This window comes from Ranitomeya variabilis, chromosome 8 (assembly GCF_051348905.1).
Source record: "Ranitomeya variabilis isolate aRanVar5 chromosome 8, aRanVar5.hap1, whole genome shotgun sequence".
Classification (NCBI taxonomy): Eukaryota; Metazoa; Chordata; class Amphibia; order Anura; family Dendrobatidae; genus Ranitomeya; species Ranitomeya variabilis.
Window position 1 is genome coordinate 21,873,536 of NC_135239.1, and position 20,454 is coordinate 21,893,989.

A 20,454-nucleotide genomic window follows, 5' to 3' on the forward strand; every position below is an offset into this window, starting at 1 on the left:
AATAATAAATAAAATAAATATTAATAAACCAAATATTAATAAACATAATGATAATTGTAATTCCAATTTACTTTATTGCACACAACAGTCTGCTGCAATAACTTATCCCTGATGATTTTAGCCTAGAAGCCGACGCTCTGCCATTACCAGCCGCACATTACTCAGCAGCACCACAAATATTGATTGACAGATGCATATTTCCTGAGCTGCTGCAGCAGAGGATGAGGCAGTATTTCCCTAGCTCAAGAAAGTGTGCAGCAAAGGGTTAAGGAGCCCTGCCTGTCCCCATCCCCTGCTATGGTGAGAGCCTCTTATGCTGTATTATCTGGGCCAGCTGGATTTACTTGCCCTTAGTTAGAGAAAAAAAAAAGGCTGCCAGCCTGCCCTTGTATCTGCTGGATGCCAAGACCCTCCCCAGGGGATCACTCCTGCCTTTTGGCTGCACAGAGGAGCAGCTTCTCCTTGCAGGGGCCTGCTATTAGGAGGAATGCGGTAGTGATGTACAGTATAAGCTGTGAGCTGTGGCCTGCAGAGCTCTCTGCCTCTGCTGCTGCTGCTGCTGCTGCCTCTGCTGCTGCTGATGCTCAGGCTCAGGCTCTGCTTGCACTGGACCCAAACTGCTGAGGATTTTCTCATCTCCGGGGGATGCCCCGCTTTTGCACTTGGCTTTAAAGGACCTACTTGTATCAGGACAAGGGTGTGAAAGCAGCCTGGAATAAGAGAAGAAGGAGTCATTTCATGCAACAAGAGGATGAGAGTGTGATCACAGGGCAGCTCCTACAAGGTAGGGGAAAGGTATTCCATCTGATTGCAGGCATGGACTGGTGGTGGGGGGGAGGTGGATGGGATGTGTGAAGAAAATTGCAATATATATATATATATATATATATATATATATACATGTGTTACCATCCAATGGATATGGGGTGTGATTATTTAAGCAATGGTATCAGATCAGCATGAGAACCCCTGTAACTGAAGCGCAGAGATTGTAGAGTGGTCCTAAAATCAATCTGCAAAGATCTGAAGAGCAATCCCCTCTTAGATGTCAGGTGGCATCTCACTAATTCAATCCCTTACTGCAAACTTTATCTTCTATTTCTCCATACCCCCCTCTGCACCATGCACATTAATGCCCCCTATGCATCCCATGGTGGCCAAAGGCGAAGCCTGAGTGTGCCATCCCTGTAATGCATCATCTGGCTAAATATGTGACCGGAATAAGAGATGGAGCTAATCTGGCTTCAGACAGTGAAGAGCATCCTCAGCATGGATATATATATATATATATATATATATATATATATATATATATACATTAAATATCAGAGTGACTCCAGGGTCTGCCATGCAGGGATCCTCCCTGGTCCACCATCACTTTGCCCTGGAGAATAGATGGTGGACAAGTTACTCTATCTGGTGGAATAATGGACATTTAGGCTCCCAGCTCTGGAGGTGATGGCTCAAGGAGCTTCTGCAGAGGCACCAAGGAGCTCCCAAGATGCAGAATTCTGCCTTCAGACCCTTTAGCTCCTGCTCCATTGACAGCATGTAATTAAGTAGACAGTGTCCTCTGGAATAGGTTTGCATAGTGAGATGGATTTGCACTGGACTATCTCTCTTGCCTTAATTGCTCTCCTTGCTAGGAACAGTGATATATGTGCAGCAGGTTACATTGTATTATTATAGAAAAAAAGATGATTTATGTAGAAATACATGAGAGGTTCTGCTGGATGTTCTCAGATCTCCCTAAGACCTGCAAACGCTGGATCTGCAGACACATGTCACAGAAAATGGTTCCAATTTGCAATTCCATTTCAGTCCATTCTTGCTACAGAATGGGGAGGATGATCTGCTTTTTTTTCCATTATTTCGTTGTGTATTTTTTCTTAAAGATGTCTTCTAAGATTGTCTTGCCTTTGCAGCCTTCGTGAATCGCATGTCTTGTCAGGCTCCTCATGGTGGAGACCCCAAAGCAGCATTTTAAGCCTTTTGCAAAATACTTATTGCTGGAATTGACAGCAGCTGATAAGTTTTGCCTCTGATCTATACATGTTTTCATTAGTGGGCAGAGGGTCTTCACACCATGTTAATAAAACAGCCATATTAGGTAGGGTCCTCAGAGTCAGACCAGGGACCTGGCAATCTACAGCTTCCAACCTGGGAGTAGTGGAATATCTATTTCCTTTCTAATGCATCTTCCATTTTCTGTGTTGCATCTGGCTTGATACATTGTAACGTGTATGAAAAGATGTTTGTGGGATGTATCATTGCCTGATCTTGCAGTAAATGAAGAAACAAAATAGCCCAGTCATTCAGTCCCTGCATGCATTTAGCTGCCAGGGTGAGGGGACTTGTTGCAGTCATGTTCTGGGTGCAGAGTCCATTCTGGATTTGTGCCATATGCATGTGCTTTATGGTTCTATTGGCTTCTATTGGGGGCTGGCAGGTTGGGGGCTTTGATCACTAATCTTGCTCTATGCAGCTCACACATCGCTTGCCTCTTCAGCATAATCCAGTCATGGATATTTCCGAGAGGTTCATGGAGGCTCTTGGGTGCAGGAATAGTAAACTGGAAAAGCATTTAGCTTTAGGAAAACCTCTATGGACATAATTCAAATAACCAAAAGGGCAGCAATGACCATGAAACAGATGCACAGCTAGAGGATTCCAGATTCTTCCTGCAGAGGAGATGGGGGTCTCTGGGCTGTTTGATGGATCTGCTGCCTGCATTACAATCCAGCATTACATGGAAGAGGCGAGTCACAACCAGGGGGATCATTTCTGCAAATTTGGTTTACAATTCAAAAAGGAAATGGGGGAGATTATAATGCCCAAGGTAGCAGGATAGCTGGACCAAGCCTGAGCCATAAAATGGGAGCATAGAGCCAAGATTTAAAGATGGGGGTAGAAAGAGTGGGGTCACTAGTGGTGGAGTCACAATGGCTACCACCAAGAGAACCACTTCACAATACCATGTGCCAACAAATGGATTATGCCCAGAATGGAACATGGAAGAATACAAAGAAAAGGAATAAATGGACTAGTATATACTGATAGGGAATAAGTGGGCTAGTATATAATGATGGGGAATAAGAGGGCTACTACATAACGATGGGGAATAAGTGGGCTAGTATATAATGATGGGGAATAAGAGGGCTACTATATAACGATGGGGAATAAGTGGGCTAGTATATAATGATGGGGAATAAGAGGGCTACTATATAACGATGGGGAATAAGTGGGCTAGTATATAATGATGGGAATAAGTGGGCTAGTATATAACGATGGGGAATAAGTGGGCTAGTATATAATGATAGGGAATAAGTGGGCTAGTATATAATGATAGGGAATAAGTGGACTAGTATATAATGATAGGGAATAAGTGGACTAGTATATAATGATGGGAAGAAGAGGGCTACTACATAACGATGGGGAATAAGTGGGCTAGTATATAACGATGGGGAATAAGAGGGCTAGTATATAACGATGGGCAATAAGTGGGCTACTACATAACGATGGGGAATAAGTGGCCTAGTATATAACGATGGGGAATAAGTGGGCTAGTATATAACGATGGGGAATAAGAGGGCTAGTATATAACGATGGGGAATAAGTGGGCTAGTATATAATGATGGGGAATAAGTGGGCTAGTATATAATGATGGGAATAAGTGGGCTAGTATATAATGATGGGAATAAGTGGGCTAGTATATAATGATGGGAATAAGTGGGCTAGTATATAATGATGGGAATAAGTGGGCTAGTACAGAATGATGGGAATAAGTGGACTAGTATATAATGATGGGAATAAGTGGGCTAGTATATAATGATGGGGAATAAGTGGGCTAGTATATAATGATGGGAATAAGTGGGCTAGTATATAATGATGGCAATAAGTGGGCTAGTATATAATGATGGGGAATAAGTGAGCTAGTATATAATGATGGGAATAAGTGGGCTAGTATATAATGATGGCAATAAGTGGGCTAGTATATAATGATGGGGAATAAGTGAGCTAGTATATAATGATGGGAATAAGTGGGCTAGTATATAATGATGGGAATAAGTGGGCTAGTATATAATGATGGGAATAAGTGGGCTAGTATATAACGATGGGGAATAAGTGTGCTAGTATATAATGATGGGAATAAGTGGGCTAGTATATAACGATGGGGAATAAGTGGGCTAGTATATAATGATGGGGAATAAGTGGGCTAGTATATAACGATGGGGAATAAGTGAGCTAGTATATAATGATGGGGAATAAGTGGGCTAGTATATAATGATGGGAATAAGTGGTCTAGTATATAATGATGGGAATAAGTGGGCTAGTATATAATGATGGGGAATAAGTGGACTAGTATATAACGATGGGGAATAAGTGGGCTAGTATATAATGATGGGGAATAAGTGAGCTAGTATATAATGATGGGGGATAAGTGTGCTAGTATATAATGATGGGGAATAAGTGGACTAGTATATAATGATGGGGAATAAGTGGGCTAGTATATTATGATGGGAATAAGAGGGCTAGTATATAATGATGGGAATAAGTGGTCTAGTATATAATGATGGGGAATAAGTGAGCTAGTATATAATGATGGGGGATAAGTGTGCTAGTATATAATGATGGGGAATAAGTGGACTAGTATATAATGATGGGGAATAAGTGGGCTAGTATATTATGATGGGAATAAGTGGGCTAGTATATAATGATGGGGAATAAGTGGGCTAGTGTATAATGATGGGGAATAAGTGGGCTAGTATATAATGATGGGGAATAAGTGAGCTAGTATATAATGATGGGAATAAGTGGGCTAGTGTATAATGATGGGGAATAAGTGGGCTAGTATATAATGATGGGAATAAGTGGACTAGTGTATAATGATGGGGAATAAGTGGGCTAGTATATAATGATGGGGAATAAGTGAGCTAGTATATAATGATGGGGAATAAGTGAGCTAGTATATAATGATGGGAATAAGTGGACTAGTGTATAATGATGGGGAATAAGTGGGCTAGTATATAATGATGGGGAATAAGTGGGCTAGTATATAATGATGGGAATAAGTGGGCTAGTGTATAATGATGGGGAATAAGTGAGCTAGTATATAATGATGGGGAATAAGTGGGCTAGTATATAATGATGGGAATAAGTGTACTAGTATATAATTATGGGAATAAGTGGACTAGTATATAATGATGGTGAATAAGTGGTCTAGTATATAATGATGGTGAATAAGTGGGCTAGTATATAATGATGGGAATAAGTGAGCTAGTATATAATGATGGGAATAAGTGAGCTAGTATATAATGATGGGAATAAGTGGGCTAGTATATAATGATGGGAATAAGTGGGCTAGTATATAATGATGGGAATAAGTGGGCTAGAATATAATGATGGGAATAAGTGAGCTAGTATATAATGATGGGAATAAGTGGGCTAGTATATAATGATGGGGAATAAGTGAGCTAGTATATAATGATGGGGAATAAGTGAGCTAGTATATAATGATGGGGAATAAGTGAGCTAGTGTATAATGATGGGAATAGGTGGGCTAGTATATTATGATGGGGAATAAGTGGACTAGTATATAATGATGGGAATAAGTGAGCTAGTATATAATGATGGGAATAAGTGCGCTAGTATATAATGATGGGAATAAGTGGGCTAGAATATAATGATGGGAATAAGTGGGCTAGTATATAATGATGGGAATAAGTGGGCTAGTATATAATGATGGGAATAAGTGGGCTAGTATATAATGATGGGAATAAGTGGGCTAGTATATAATGATGGGGGATAAGTGTGCTAGTATATAATGATGGGGAATAAGTGGGCTAGTATATAATGATGGGAATAAGTGGTCTAGTATATAATGATGGGGAATAAGTGAGCTAGTATATAATGATGGGGGATAAGTGTGCTAGTATATAATGATGGGGAATAAGTGGACTAGTATATAATGATGGGGAATAAGTGGGCTAGTATATTATGATGGGAATAAGTGGGCTAGTGTATAATGATGGGGAATAAGTGGGCTAGTATATAACGATGGGAATAAGTGGGCTAGTATATAATGATGGGGAATAAGTGAGCTAGTATATAATGATGGGAATAAGTGGACTAGTGTATAATGATGGGGAATAAGTGGGCTAGTATATAATGATGGGGAATAAGTGAGCTAGTATATAATGATGGGGGATAAGTGGGCTAGTATATAATGATGGGGAATAAGTGAGCTAGTATATAATGATGGGGAATAAGTGAGCTAGTATATAATGATGGGAATAAGTGGACTAGTGTATAATGATGGGGAATAAGTGGGCTAGTATATAATGATGGGGAATAAGTGGGCTAGTATATAATGATGGGAATAAGTGGGCTAGTGTATAATGATGGGGAATAAGTGAGCTAGTATATAATGATGGGGAATAAGTGAGCTAGTATATAATGATGGGAATAAGTGAGCCAGTGTATAATGATGGGAATAAGTGGGCTAGTATATAATGATGGGGAATAAGTGGGCTAGTATATAATGATGGGAATAAGTGTGCTAGTATATAATGATGGGAATAAGTGGACTAGTATATAATGATGGTGAATAAGTGGTCTAGTATATAATGATGGGAATAAGTGAGCTAGTATATAATGATGGGAATAAGTGGGCTAGTATATAATGATGGGAATAAGTGGGCTAGTATATAATGATGGGGAATAAGTGAGCTAGTATATAATGATGGGGAATAAGTGAGCTAGTGTATAATGATGGGAATAAGTGAGCTAGTATATAATGATGGGAATAAGTGCGCTAGTATATAATGATGGGAATAAGTGGGCTAGTATATAATGATGGGGAATAAGTGGGCTAGTATATAATGATGGGAATAAGTGAGCTAGTATATAATGATGGGGAATAAGTGAGCTAGTATATAATGATGGGAATAAGTGGGCTAGTATATAATGATGGGAATAAGTGGGCTAGTATATAATGATGGGGAATAAGTGAGCTAGTGTATAATGATGGGAATAGGTGGGCTAGTATATAATGATGGGAATAAGTGAGCTAGTATATAATGATGGGAATAAGTGGGCTAGTATATAATGATGGGAATAAGTGGGCTAGTATATAATGATGGGAATAAGTGGGCTAGTATATTATGATGGGAATAAGTGGGCTAGTATATAATGATGGGGAATAAGTGAGCTAGTATATAATGATGGGAATAAGTGGGCTAGTATATAATGATGGGAATAAGTGAGCTAGTATATAATGATGGGAATAAGTGGGCTAGTGTATAATGATGGGAATAGGTGGGCTAGTATATAATGATGGGAATAAGTGAGCTAGTATATAATGATGGGAATAAGTGAGCTAGTATATAATGATGGGAATAAGTGAGCTAGTATATAATGATGGGAATAGGTGGGCTAGTGTATAATGATGGGAATAGGTGGGCTAGTATATAATGATGGGAATAAGTGAGCTAGTATATAATGATGGGAATAAGTGGGCTAGTATATAATGATGGGAATAAGTGAGCTAGTATATAATGATGGGAATAAGTGAGCTAGTATATAATGATGGGAATAAGTGGGCTAGTATATAATGATGGGGAATAAGTGGGCTAGTATATAATGATGGGAATAAGTGGGCTAGTATATAATGATGGGAATAAGTGTGCTAGTATATAATGATGGGGGATAAGTGAGCTAGTATATAATGATAGGGAATAAGTGAGCTAGTATATAATGATGGGGGATAAGTGTGCTAGTATATAATGATGGGGAATAAGTGTGCTAGTGTATAATGATGGGGAATAAGTGGGCTAGTATATTATGATGGGAATAAGTGGGCTAGTGTATAATGATGGGGAATAAGTGGGCTAGTATATAATGATGGGGAATAAGTGAGCTAGTATATAATGATGGGAATAAGTGGACTAGTGTATAATGATGGGGAATAAGTGGGCTAGTATATAATGATGGGGAATAAGTGAGCTAGTATATAATGATGGGGAATAAGTGGACTAGTATATAATGATGGGAATAAGTGGGCTAGTATATAATGATGGGAATAAGTGAGCTAGTATATAATGATGGGGAATAAGTGGGCTAGTATATAATGATGGGAATAAGTGGGCTAGTATATAATGATGGGAATAAGTGAGCTAGTATATAATGATGGGAATAAGTGAGCTAGTATATAATGATGGGAATAAGTGGGCTAGTATATAATGATGGGGAATAAGTTAGCTAGTATATTATGATGGGAATAAGTGAGCTAGTATATAATGATGGGAATAAGTGGGCTAGTATATAATGATGGGGAATAAGTGAGCTAGTATATTATGATGGGAATAAGTGGGCTAGTATATAATGATGGGAATAAGTGAGCTAGTATATAATGATGGGGAATAAGTGGGCTAGTATATAATGATGGGAATAAGTGGGCTAGTATATAATGATGGGAATAAGTGAGCTAGTATATAATGATGGGGAATAAGTGGGCTAGTATATAATGATGGGAATAAGTGGGCTAGTATATAATGATGGGAATAAGTGGGCTAGTATATAATGATGGGAATAAGTGGACTAGTATATAATGATGGGGAATAAGTGAGCTAGTATATAATGATGGGAATAAGTGGGCTAGTGTATAATGATGGGAATAGGTGGGCTAGTATATTATGATGGGGAATAAGTGGACTAGTATATAATGATGGGAATAAGTGAGCTAGTATATAATGATGGGAATAAGTGGACTAGTGTATAATGATGGGGAATAAGTGGGCTAGTATATAATGATGGGGAATAAGTGAGCTAGTATATTATGATGGGAATAAGTGGGCTAGTGTATAATGATGGGGAATAAGTGGGCTAGTATATAATGATGGGGAATAAGTGAGCTAGTATATAATGATGGGAATAAGTGGACTAGTGTATAATGATGGGGAATAAGTGGGCTAGTATATAATGATGGGGAATAAGTGAGCTAGTATATAATGATGGGGAATAAGTGAGCTAGTGTATAATGATGGGAATAGGTGGGCTAGTATATTATGATGGGGAATAAGTGGACTAGTATATAATGATGGGAATAAGTGAGCTAGTATATAATGATGGGAATAAGTGCGCTAGTATATAATGATGGGAATAAGTGGGCTAGAATATAATGATGGGAATAAGTGGGCTAGTATATAATGATGGGAATAAGTGGGCTAGTATATAATGATGGGAATAAGTGGGCTAGTATATAATGATGGGGGATAAGTGTGCTAGTATATAATGATGGGGAATAAGTGGGCTAGTATATAATGATGGGAATAAGTGGTCTAGTATATAATGATGGGGAATAAGTGAGCTAGTATATAATGATGGGGGATAAGTGTGCTAGTATATAATGATGGGGAATAAGTGGACTAGTATATAATGATGGGGAATAAGTGGGCTAGTATATTATGATGGGAATAAGTGGGCTAGTGTATAATGATGGGGAATAAGTGGGCTAGTATATAATGATGGGGAATAAGTGAGCTAGTATATAATGATGGGAATAAGTGGGCTAGTGTATAATGATGGGGAATAAGTGGGCTAGTATATAATGATGGGAATAAGTGGACTAGTGTATAATGATGGGGAATAAGTGGGCTAGTATATAATGATGGGGAATAAGTGAGCTAGTATATAATGATGGGGGATAAGTGGGCTAGTATATAATGATGGGGAATAAGTGAGCTAGTATATAATGATGGGAATAAGTGGGCTAGTGTATAATGATGGGAATAAGTGGGCTAGTATATAATGATAGGGAATAAGTGGGCTAGTGTATAATGATGGGAATAAGTGAGCTAGTATATAATGATAGTGAATAAGTGGGCTAGTATATAATGATGGGGAATAAGTGAGCTAGTATATAATGATGGGAATAAGTGGACTAGTGTATAATGATGGGGAATAAGTGGGCTAGTATATAATGATGGGGAATAAGTGGGCTAGTATATAATGATGGGAATAAGTGGGCTAGTGTATAATGATGGGGAATAAGTGAGCTAGTATATAATGATGGGGAATAAGTGAGCTAGTATATAATGATGGGAATAAGTGAGCCAGTGTATAATGATGGGAATAAGTGGGCTAGTATATAATGATGGGGAATAAGTGGGCTAGTATATAATGATGGGAATAAGTGGGCTAGTATATAATGATGGGAATAAGTGGACTAGTATATAATGATGGTGAATAAGTGGTCTAGTATATAATGATGGGAATAAGTGAGCTAGTATATAATGATGGGAATAAGTGAGCTAGTATATAATGATGGGGAATAAGTGAGCTAGTATATAATGATGGGAATAAGTGGGCTAGTATATAATGATGGGAATAAGTGGGCTAGTATATAATGATGGGGAATAAGTGAGCTAGTATATAATGATGGGGAATAAGTGAGCTAGTGTATAATGATGGGAATAAGTGAGCTAGTATATAATGATGGGAATAAGTGCGCTAGTATATAATGATGGGAATAAGTGGGCTAGTATATAATGATGGGGAATAAGTGGGCTAGTATATAATGATGGGAATAAGTGAGCTAGTATATAATGATGGGGAATAAGTGAGCTAGTATATAATGATGGGAATAAGTGGGCTAGTATATAATGATGGGAATAAGTGGGCTAGTATATAATGATGGGGAATAAGTGAGCTAGTGTATAATGATGGGAATAGGTGGGCTAGTATATAATGATGGGAATAAGTGAGCTAGTATATAATGATGGGAATAAGTGGGCTAGTATATAATGATGGGAATAAGTGGGCTAGTATATAATGATGGGAATAAGTGGGCTAGTATATAATGATGGGAATAAGTGGGCTAGTATATAATGATGGGGAATAAGTGGGCTAGTATATAATGATGGGAATAAGTGAGCTAGTATATAATGATGGGAATAAGTGGGCTAGTATATAATGATGGGAATAAGTGAGCTAGTATATAATGATGGGAATAAGTGAGCTAGTATATAATGATGGGAATAAGTGGGCTAGTATATAATGATGGGGAATAAGTGGGCTAGTATATAATGATGGGAATAAGTGGGCTAGTATATAATGATGGGAATAAGTGTGCTAGTATATAATGATGGGGGATAAGTGAGCTAGTATATAATGATAGGGAATAAGTGAGCTAGTATATAATGATGGGGGATAAGTGTGCTAGTATATAATGATGGGGAATAAGTGTGCTAGTGTATAATGATGGGGAATAAGTGGGCTAGTATATAATGATGGGGAATAAGTGAGCTAGTATATTATGATGGGAATAAGTGAGCTAGTATATAATGATGGGAATAAGTGGGCTAGTATATAATGATGGGGAATAAGTGAGCTAGTATATAATGATGGGAATAAGTGGACTAGTGTATAATGATGGGGAATAAGTGGGCTAGTATATAATGATGGGGAATAAGTGAGCTAGTATATAATGATGGGGAATAAGTGAGCTAGTATATAATGATGGGGAATAAGTGAGCTAGTATATAATGATGGGGAATAAGTGAGCCAGTGTATAATGATGGGAATAAGTGGGCTAGTATATAATGATGGGAATAAGTGGACTAGTATATAATGATGGTGAATAAGTGGTCTAGTATATAATGATGGTGAATAAGTGGGCTAGTATATAATGATGGGAATAAGTGAGCTAGTATATAATGATGGGAATAAGTGAGCTAGTATATAATGATGGGGAATAAGTGAGCTAGTGTATAATGATGGGAATAAGTGAGCTAGTATATAATGATGGGAATAAGTGCGCTAGTATATAATGATGGGGAATAAGTGAGCTAGTATATAATGATGGGAATAAGTGGGCTAGTATATAATGATGGGAATAAGTGAGCTAGTATATAATGATGGGGAATAAGTGAGCTAGTGTATAATGATGGGAATAAGTGAGCTAGTATATAATGATGGGAATAAGTGGACTAGTGTATAATGATGGTGAATAAGTGGTCTAGTATATAATGATGGGAATAAGTGGGCTAGTATATAATGATGGGGAATAAGTGAGCTAGTATATAATGATGGGGAATAAGTGAGCTAGTGTATAATGATGGGGAATAAGTGAGCTAGTATATAATGATGGGAATAAGTGGGCTAGTGTATAATGATGGGAATAAGTGGGCTAGTATATAATGATGGGAATAAGTGAGCTAGTATATAATGATGGGGAATAAGTGGGCTAGTATATAATGATGGGGGATAAGTGGGCTAGTATATAATGATGGGAATAAGTGGTCTAGTATATAATGATGGGAATAAGTGGGCTAGTATATAATGATGGGAATAAGTGGGCTAGTATATAATGATGGGGAATAAGTGAGCTAGTATATAATGATGGGGAATAAGTGAGCTAGTGTATAATGATGGGGAATAAGTGAGCTAGTATATAATGATGGGAATAAGTGGACTAGTGTATAATGATGGGGAATAAGTGGGCTAGTATATAATGATGGGGAATAAGTGGGCTAGTATATAATGATGGGAATAAGTGGGCTAGTGTATAATGATGGGGAATAAGTGAGCTAGTATATAATGATGGGGAATAAGTGGGCTAGTATATAATGATGGGAATAAGTGGGCTAGTGTATAATGATGGGGAATAAGTGAGCTAGTATATAATGATGGGGAATAAGTGAGCTAGTATATAATGATGGGGAATAAGTGAGCCAGTGTATAATGATGGGAATAAGTGGGCTAGTATATAATGATGGGGAATAAGTGGGCTAGTATATAATGATGGGAATAAGTGTGCTAGTATATAATGATGGGAATAAGTGGACTAGTATATAATGATGGTGAATAAGTGGTCTAGTATATAATGATGGTGAATAAGTGGGCTAGTATATAATGATGGGAATAAGTGAGCTAGTATATAATGATGGGAATAAGTGAGCTAGTATATAATGATGGGGAATAAGTGGGCTAGTATATAATGATGGGAATAAGTGGGCTAGTATATAATGATGGGGAATAAGTGAGCTAGTATATAATGATGGGGAATAAGTGAGCTAGTATATAATGATGGGAATAAGTGCGCTAGTATATAATGATGGGGAATAAGTGAGCTACTATATAATGATGGGAATAAGTGCGCTAGTATATAATGATGGGAATAAGTGGGCTAGTATATAATGATGGGGAATAAGTGGGCTAGTATATAATGATGGGAATAAGTGAGCTAGTATATAATGATGGGAATAAGTGGGCTAGTATATAATGATGGGAATAAGTGGGCTAGTATATAATGATGGGAATAAGTGCGCTAGTATATAATGATGGGAATAAGTGGGCTAGTATATAATGATGGGGAATAAGTGGGCTAGTATATAATGATGGGAATAAGTGAGCTAGTATATAATGATGGGAATAAGTGGGCTAGTATATAATGATGGGAATAAGTGGGCTAGTATATAATGATGGGAATAAGTGGGCTAGTATATAATGATGGGAATAAGTGTGCTAGTATATAATGATGGGGGATAAGTGAGCTAGTATATAATGATAGGGAATAAGTGAGCTAGTATATAATGATGGGGAATAAGTGGGCTAGTATATAATGATGGGAATAAGTGAGCTAGTATATAATGATAGGGAATAAGTGAGCTAGTATATAATGATGGGAATAAGTGGGCTAGAATATAATGATGGGAATAAGTGGACTAGTATATAATGATGGGGAATAAGTGGGCTAGTATATAATGATGGGGAATAAGTGGGCTAGTAATAATAATAATAATAATTTTATTTATATAGCGCCAACATATTCCGCAGCGCTTTACAACTTATAGAGGGGACTTAAGTATATAATGATGGGATTAAGTGGGCTAGTATATAATGATCGGAACAAGTGGACTAGTATATAATGATGGGGAATAAGTGGGCTAGTAATAATAATAATAATAATTTTATTTATATAGCGCCAACATATTCCGCAGCGCTTTACAACTTATAGAGGGGACTTAAGTATATAATGATGGGATTAAGTGGGCTAGTATATAATGATGGGGAATAAGTGGGCTAGTATATAATGATGGGATTAAGTGGGCTGGTATATAATGATGGGGAATAAGTGGGCTAGTATATAATGATGGGAATAAGTGAGCTAGTATATAATGATGGGAATAAGTGAGCTAGTATATAATGATGGGGAATAAGTGGGCTAGTATATAATGATGGGGGATAAGTGGGCTAGTATATAATGATGGGAATAAGTGGGCTAGTGTATAATGATGGGGAATAAGTGGGCTAGTATATAATGATGGGAATAAGTGGTCTAGTATATAATGATGGGAATAAGTGGTCTAGTATATAATGATGGGAATAAGTGGGCTAGTATATAATGATCGGAACAAGTGGACTAGTATATAATGATGGGGAATAAGTGGGCTAGTATATAATGATGGGGAATAAGTGGGCTAGTATATAATGATGGGAATAAGTGGTCTAGTATATAATGATGGGAATAAGTGAGCTAGTATATAATGATAGGGAATAAGTGGGCTAGTATATAATGATGGGGAATAAGTGGGCTAGTATATAATGATGGGAATAAGTGGACTAGTATATAATGATGGGGAATAAGTGGGCTAGTATATAATGATGGGAATAAGTGGGCTAGTATATAATGATCGGAACAAGTGGGCTAGTATATAATGATGGGAATAAGTGGGCTAGTATATAATGATGGGAATAAGTGGTCTAGTATATAATGATGGGAATAAGTGGGCTAGTATATAATGATGGGGAATAAGTGGGCTAGTATATAATGATGGGATTAAGTGGGCTAGTATATAATGATGGGGAATAAGTGAGCTAGTATATAATGATGGGATTAAGTGGGCTAGTATATAATGATGGGAATAAGTGAGCTAGTATATAATGATGGGAATAAGTGAGCTAGTATATAATGATGGGGAATAAGTGGGCTAGTATATAATGATGGGGGATAAGTGGGCTAGTATATAATGATGGGAATAAGTGGTCTAGTATATAATGATGGGAATAAGTGGTCTAGTATATAATGATGGGAATAAGTGGGCTAGTATATAATGATGGGAATAAGTGAGCTAGTATATAATGATGGGAATAAGTGGGCTAGTATATAATGATGGGAATAAGTGAGCTAGTATATAATGATGGGAATAAGTGAGCTAGTATATAATGATGGGAATAAGTGGGCTAGTATATAATGATGGGAATAAGTGGGCTAGTATATAATGATGGGAATAAGTGGGCTAGTATATAATGATGGGAATAAGTGAGCTAGTATATAATGATGGGAATAAGTGGGCTAGTATATAATGATGGGAATAAGTGAGCTAGTATATAATGATGGGAATAAGTGAGCTAGTATATAATGATGGGAATAAGTGGGCTAGTATATAATGATGGGAATAAGTGAGCTAGTATATAATGATGGGAATAAGTGAGCTAGTATATAATGATGGGAATAAGTGGGCTAGTATATAATGATGGGGAATAAGTGGGCTAGTATATAATGATGGGAATAAGTGGTCTAGTATATAATGATGGGGAATAAGTGGGCTAGTATATAATGATGGGAATAAGTGAGCTAGTATATAATGATCGGAACAAGTGGACTAGTATATAATGATGGGGAATAAGTGGGCTAGTATATAATGATGGGAATAAGTGGTCTAGTATATAATGATGGGAATAAGTGGTCTAGTATATAATGATGGGAATAAGTGAGCTAGTATATAATGATGGGAATAAGTGGGCTAGTATATAATGATGGGAATAAGTGGGCTAGTATATAATGATGGGAATAAGTGGGCTAGTATATAATGATGGGGAATAAGTGGGCTAGTATATAATGATGGGGAATAAGTGGGCTAGTATATAATGATGGGAATAAGTGGTCTAGTATATAATGATGGGAATAAGTGAGCTAGTATATAATGATGGGAATAAGTGGGCTAGTATATAATGATGGGAATAAGTGGGCTAGTATATAATGATGGGGAATAAGTGGGCTAGTATATAATGATGGGAATAAGTGAGCTAGTATATAATGATGGGAATAAGTGAGCTAGTATATAATGATGGGAATAAGTGGGCTAGTATATAATGATGGGGAATAAGTGGGCTAGTATATAATGATGGGGAATAAGTGGGCTAGTATATAATGATGGGAATAAGTGGTCTAGTATATAATGATGGGAATAAGTGAGCTAGTATATAATGATGGGAATAAGTGGGCTAGTATATAATGATGGGAATAAGTGGGCTAGTATATAATGATGGGAATAAGTGAGCTAGTATATAATGATGGGAATAAGTGAGCTAGTATATAATGATGGGAATAAGTGAGCTAGTATATAATGATGGGAATAAGTGGGCTAGTATATAATGATGGGGAATAAGTGGGCTAGTATATAATGATGGGAATAAGTGGGCTAGTATATAATGATAGGGAATAAGTGGACTAGTATATAATGATGGGAATAAGTGAGCTAGTATATAATGATGGGAATAAGTGAGCTAGTATATAATGATGGGAATAAGTGGGCTAGAATATAATGATGGGAATAAGTGAGCTAGTATATAATGATGGGAATAAGTGAGCTAGTATATAATGATGGGGAATAAGTGAGCTAGTATATAATGATGGGAATAAGTGAGCTAGTATATAATGATGGGAATAAGTGAGCTAGTATATAATGATGGGGAATAAGTGAGCTAGTATATAATGATGGGAATAAGTGGGCTAGTATATAATGATGGGAATAAGTGGGCTAGTATATAATGATGGGAATAAGTGGTCTAGTATATAATGATGGGGAATAAGTGAGCTAGTATATAATGATGGGAATAAGTGAGCTAGTATATAATGATGGGAATAAGTGGGCTAGTATATAATGATGGGAATAAGTGGGCTAGTATATAATGATGGGAATAAGTGGTCTAGTATATAATGATGGGAATAAGTGGACTAGTATATAATGATAGGGAATAAGTGGACTAGTATATAATGATGGGAATAAGTGAGCTAGTATATAATGATGGGAATAAGTGGGCTAGTATATAATGATGGGAATAAGTGGGCTAGTATATAATGATGGGAATAAGTGAGCTAGTATATAATGATGGGAATAAGTGGGCTAGTATATAATGATGGGAATAAGTGAGCTAGTATATAATGATGGGAATAAGTGGGCTAGTATATAATGATGGGAATAAGTGGGCTAGTATATAATGATGGGAATAAGTGAGCTAGTATATAATGATGGGAATAAGTGAGCTAGTATATAATGATGGGAATAAGTGGGCTAGTATATAATGATGGGAATAAGTGGGCTAGTATATAATGATGGGAATAAGTGGGCTAGTATATAATGATGGGGAATAAGTGGGCTAGTATATAATGATGGGAATAAGTGAGCTAGTATATAATGATGGGAATAAGTGAGCTAGTATATAATGATGGGAATAAGTGGGCTAGTATATAATGATGGGAATAAGTGGGCTAGAATATAATGATGGGAATAAGTGGGCTAGTATATAATGATGGGGAATAAGAGGGCTAGTATATAATGATGGGAATAAGTGAGCTAGTATATAATGATCGGAACAAGTGGACTAGTATATAATGATGGGGAATAAGTGGGCTAGTATATAATGATGGGAATAAGTGGTCTAGTATATAATGATGGGAATAAGTGGTCTAGTATATAATGATGGGAATAAGTGAGCTAGTATATAATGATCGGAACAAGTGGACTAGTATATAATGATGGGGAATAAGTGGGCTAGTATATAATGATGGGAATAAGTGGTCTAGTATATAATGATGGGAATAAGTGAGCTAGTATATAATGATAGGGAATAAGTGGGCTGGTATATAATGATGGGAATAAGTGGACTAGTATATAATGATGGTGAATAAGTGGGCTAGTATATAATGATGGGAATAAGTGGGCTAGTATATAATGATGGGAATAAGTGGGCTAGTATATAATGATGGGAATAAGTGAGCTAGTATATAATGATGGGAATAAGTGAGCTAGTATATAATGATGGGAATAAGTGAGCTAGTATATAATGATGGGAATAAGTGAGCTAGTATATAATGATAGGGAATAAGTGGGCTGGTATATAATGATGGGAATAAGTGAGCTAGTATATAATGATGGGAATAAGTGGGCTAGTATATAATGATGGGAATAAGTGAGCTAGTATATAATGATGGGAATAAGTGAGCTAGTATATAATGATGGGAATAAGTGAGCTAGTATATAATGATGGGAATAAGTGGGCTAGTATATAATGATGGGAATAAGTGGGCTAGTATATAATGATGGGAATAAGTGGGCTAGTATATAATGATGGGGAATAAGTGGGCTAGCATATAATGATGGGAATAAGTGGGCTAGTATATAATGATGGGAATAAGTGGTCTAGTATATAATGATGGTGAATAAGTGGTCTAGTATATAATGATGGGAATAAGTGGGCTAGTATATAATGATGGGAATAAGTGAGCTAGTATATAATGATGGGAATAAGTGGGCTAGTATATAATGATGGGAATAAGTGGGCTAGTATATAATGATGGGAATAAGTGGGCTAGTATATAATGATGGGAATAAGTGGGCTAGTATATAATGATGGGAATAAGTGGGCTAGTATATAATGATGGGAATAAGTGGGCTAGTATATAATGATGGGAATAAGTGGGCTAGTATATAATGATGGGAATAAGTGGGCTAGAATATAATGATGGGAATAAGTGAGCTAGTATATAATGATGGGAATAAGTGAGCTAGTATATAATGATGGGAATAAGTGAGCTAGTATATAATGATGGGAATAAGTGGGCTAGTATATAATGATGGGGAATAAGAGGGCTAGTATATAATGATGGGAATAAGTGGGCTAGTATATAATGATAGGGAATAAGTGGGCTAGTATATAATGATGGGGAATAAGTGGGCTAGTATATAATGATGGGAATAAGTGGGCTAGAATATAATGATGGGAATAAGTGAGCTAGTATATAATGATGGGAATAAGTGGGCTAGTATATAATGATGGGGAATAAGTGGGCTAGTGTATAATGATGGGGAATAAGTGGGCTAGTATATAATGATGGGGAATAAGTGAGCTAGTATATAATGATGGGAATAAGTGGGCTAGTGTATAATGATAGGGAATAAGTGGGCTAGTGTATAATGATGGGGAATAAGTGGGCTAGTATATAATGATAGGGAATAAGTGGGCTGGTATGTAATGATGTGGAATAAGTGGGCTAGTATATAATGATGGGAATAAGTGGGCTAGTGTATAATGATGGGAATAAGTGGGCTAGTATATAATGATAGGGAATAAGTGGGCTAGTGTATAATGATGGGAATAAGTGGGCTAGTATATAATGATAGGGAATAAGTGGGCTAGTATATAATGATAGGGAATAAGTGAGCTAGTATATAATGATAGGGAATAAGTGGGCTAGTATATAATGATGGGAATAAGTGAGCTAGTATATAATGATAGGGAATAAGTGGGCTAGTATATAATGATGGGAATAAGTGGGCTAGTATATAATGATGGGAATAAGTGAGCTAGTATATAATGATGGGAATAAGTGGGCTAGTATATAATGATGGGAATAAGTGGGCTAGTATATAATGATAGGGAATAAGTGAGCTAGTATATAATGATAGGGAATAAGTGGGCTAGTATATAATGATAGGGAATAAGTGGGCTAGTATATAATGATGGGAATAAGTGGGCTAGTATATAATGATGGGGAATAAGTGGGCTAGTATATAATGATGGCAATAAGTGAGCTAGTATATAATGATGGGAATAAGTGAGCTAGTATATAATGATAGGGAATAAGTGGGCTAGTATATAATGATGGGAATAAGTGAGCTAGTATATAATGATAGGGAATAAGTGGGCTAGTATATAATGATGGGGAATAAGTGGGCTAGTATATAATGATGGGAATAAGTGGGCTAGTGTATAATGATGGGGAATAAGTGAGCTAGTATATAATGATGGGAATAAGTGGGCTAGTGTATAATGATAGGGAATAAGTGTGCTAGTATATAATGATGGGAATAAGTGGACTAGTATATAATGATGGGAATAAGTGAGCTAGTATATAATGATGGGAATAAGTGGGCTGGTATGTAATGATGTGGAATAAGTGGGCTAGTATATAATGATGGGGAATAAGTGGGCTAGTATATAATGATGGGGAATAAGTGGGCTAGTATATAATGATGGGAATAAGTGGACTAGTATATAATGATGGGAATAAGTGGCCTAGTATATAATGATGGGAATAAGTGGACTAGTATATAATGATGGGAATAAGTGGGCTAGTATATAATGATGGGAATAAGTGGGCTAGTATAT

At 36.7% G+C, this 20,454-nt stretch overlaps 1 protein-coding gene across 13 annotated transcripts in view; it reads left to right on the plus strand.

The window, feature by feature from the left end:
• The first annotated feature begins 289 nt into the window (after nt 1–289).
• The window catches only part of DAB1 (DAB adaptor protein 1), a 759,978-nt gene continuing 739,813 nt past the window's right edge, over nt 290–20,454 (plus strand). For 6 of the 13 annotated variants that reach the window (XM_077276888.1, XM_077276893.1, XM_077276896.1 and 3 more), the window contains exon 1: nt 290–784. The gene's annotated coding sequence lies outside the window, so the exon portion shown is untranslated. The remainder of the gene's footprint in view (nt 785–20,454) is intronic. The other 7 variants (XM_077276895.1, XM_077276898.1, XM_077276903.1 and 4 more) reach the window with 2 other exon arrangements.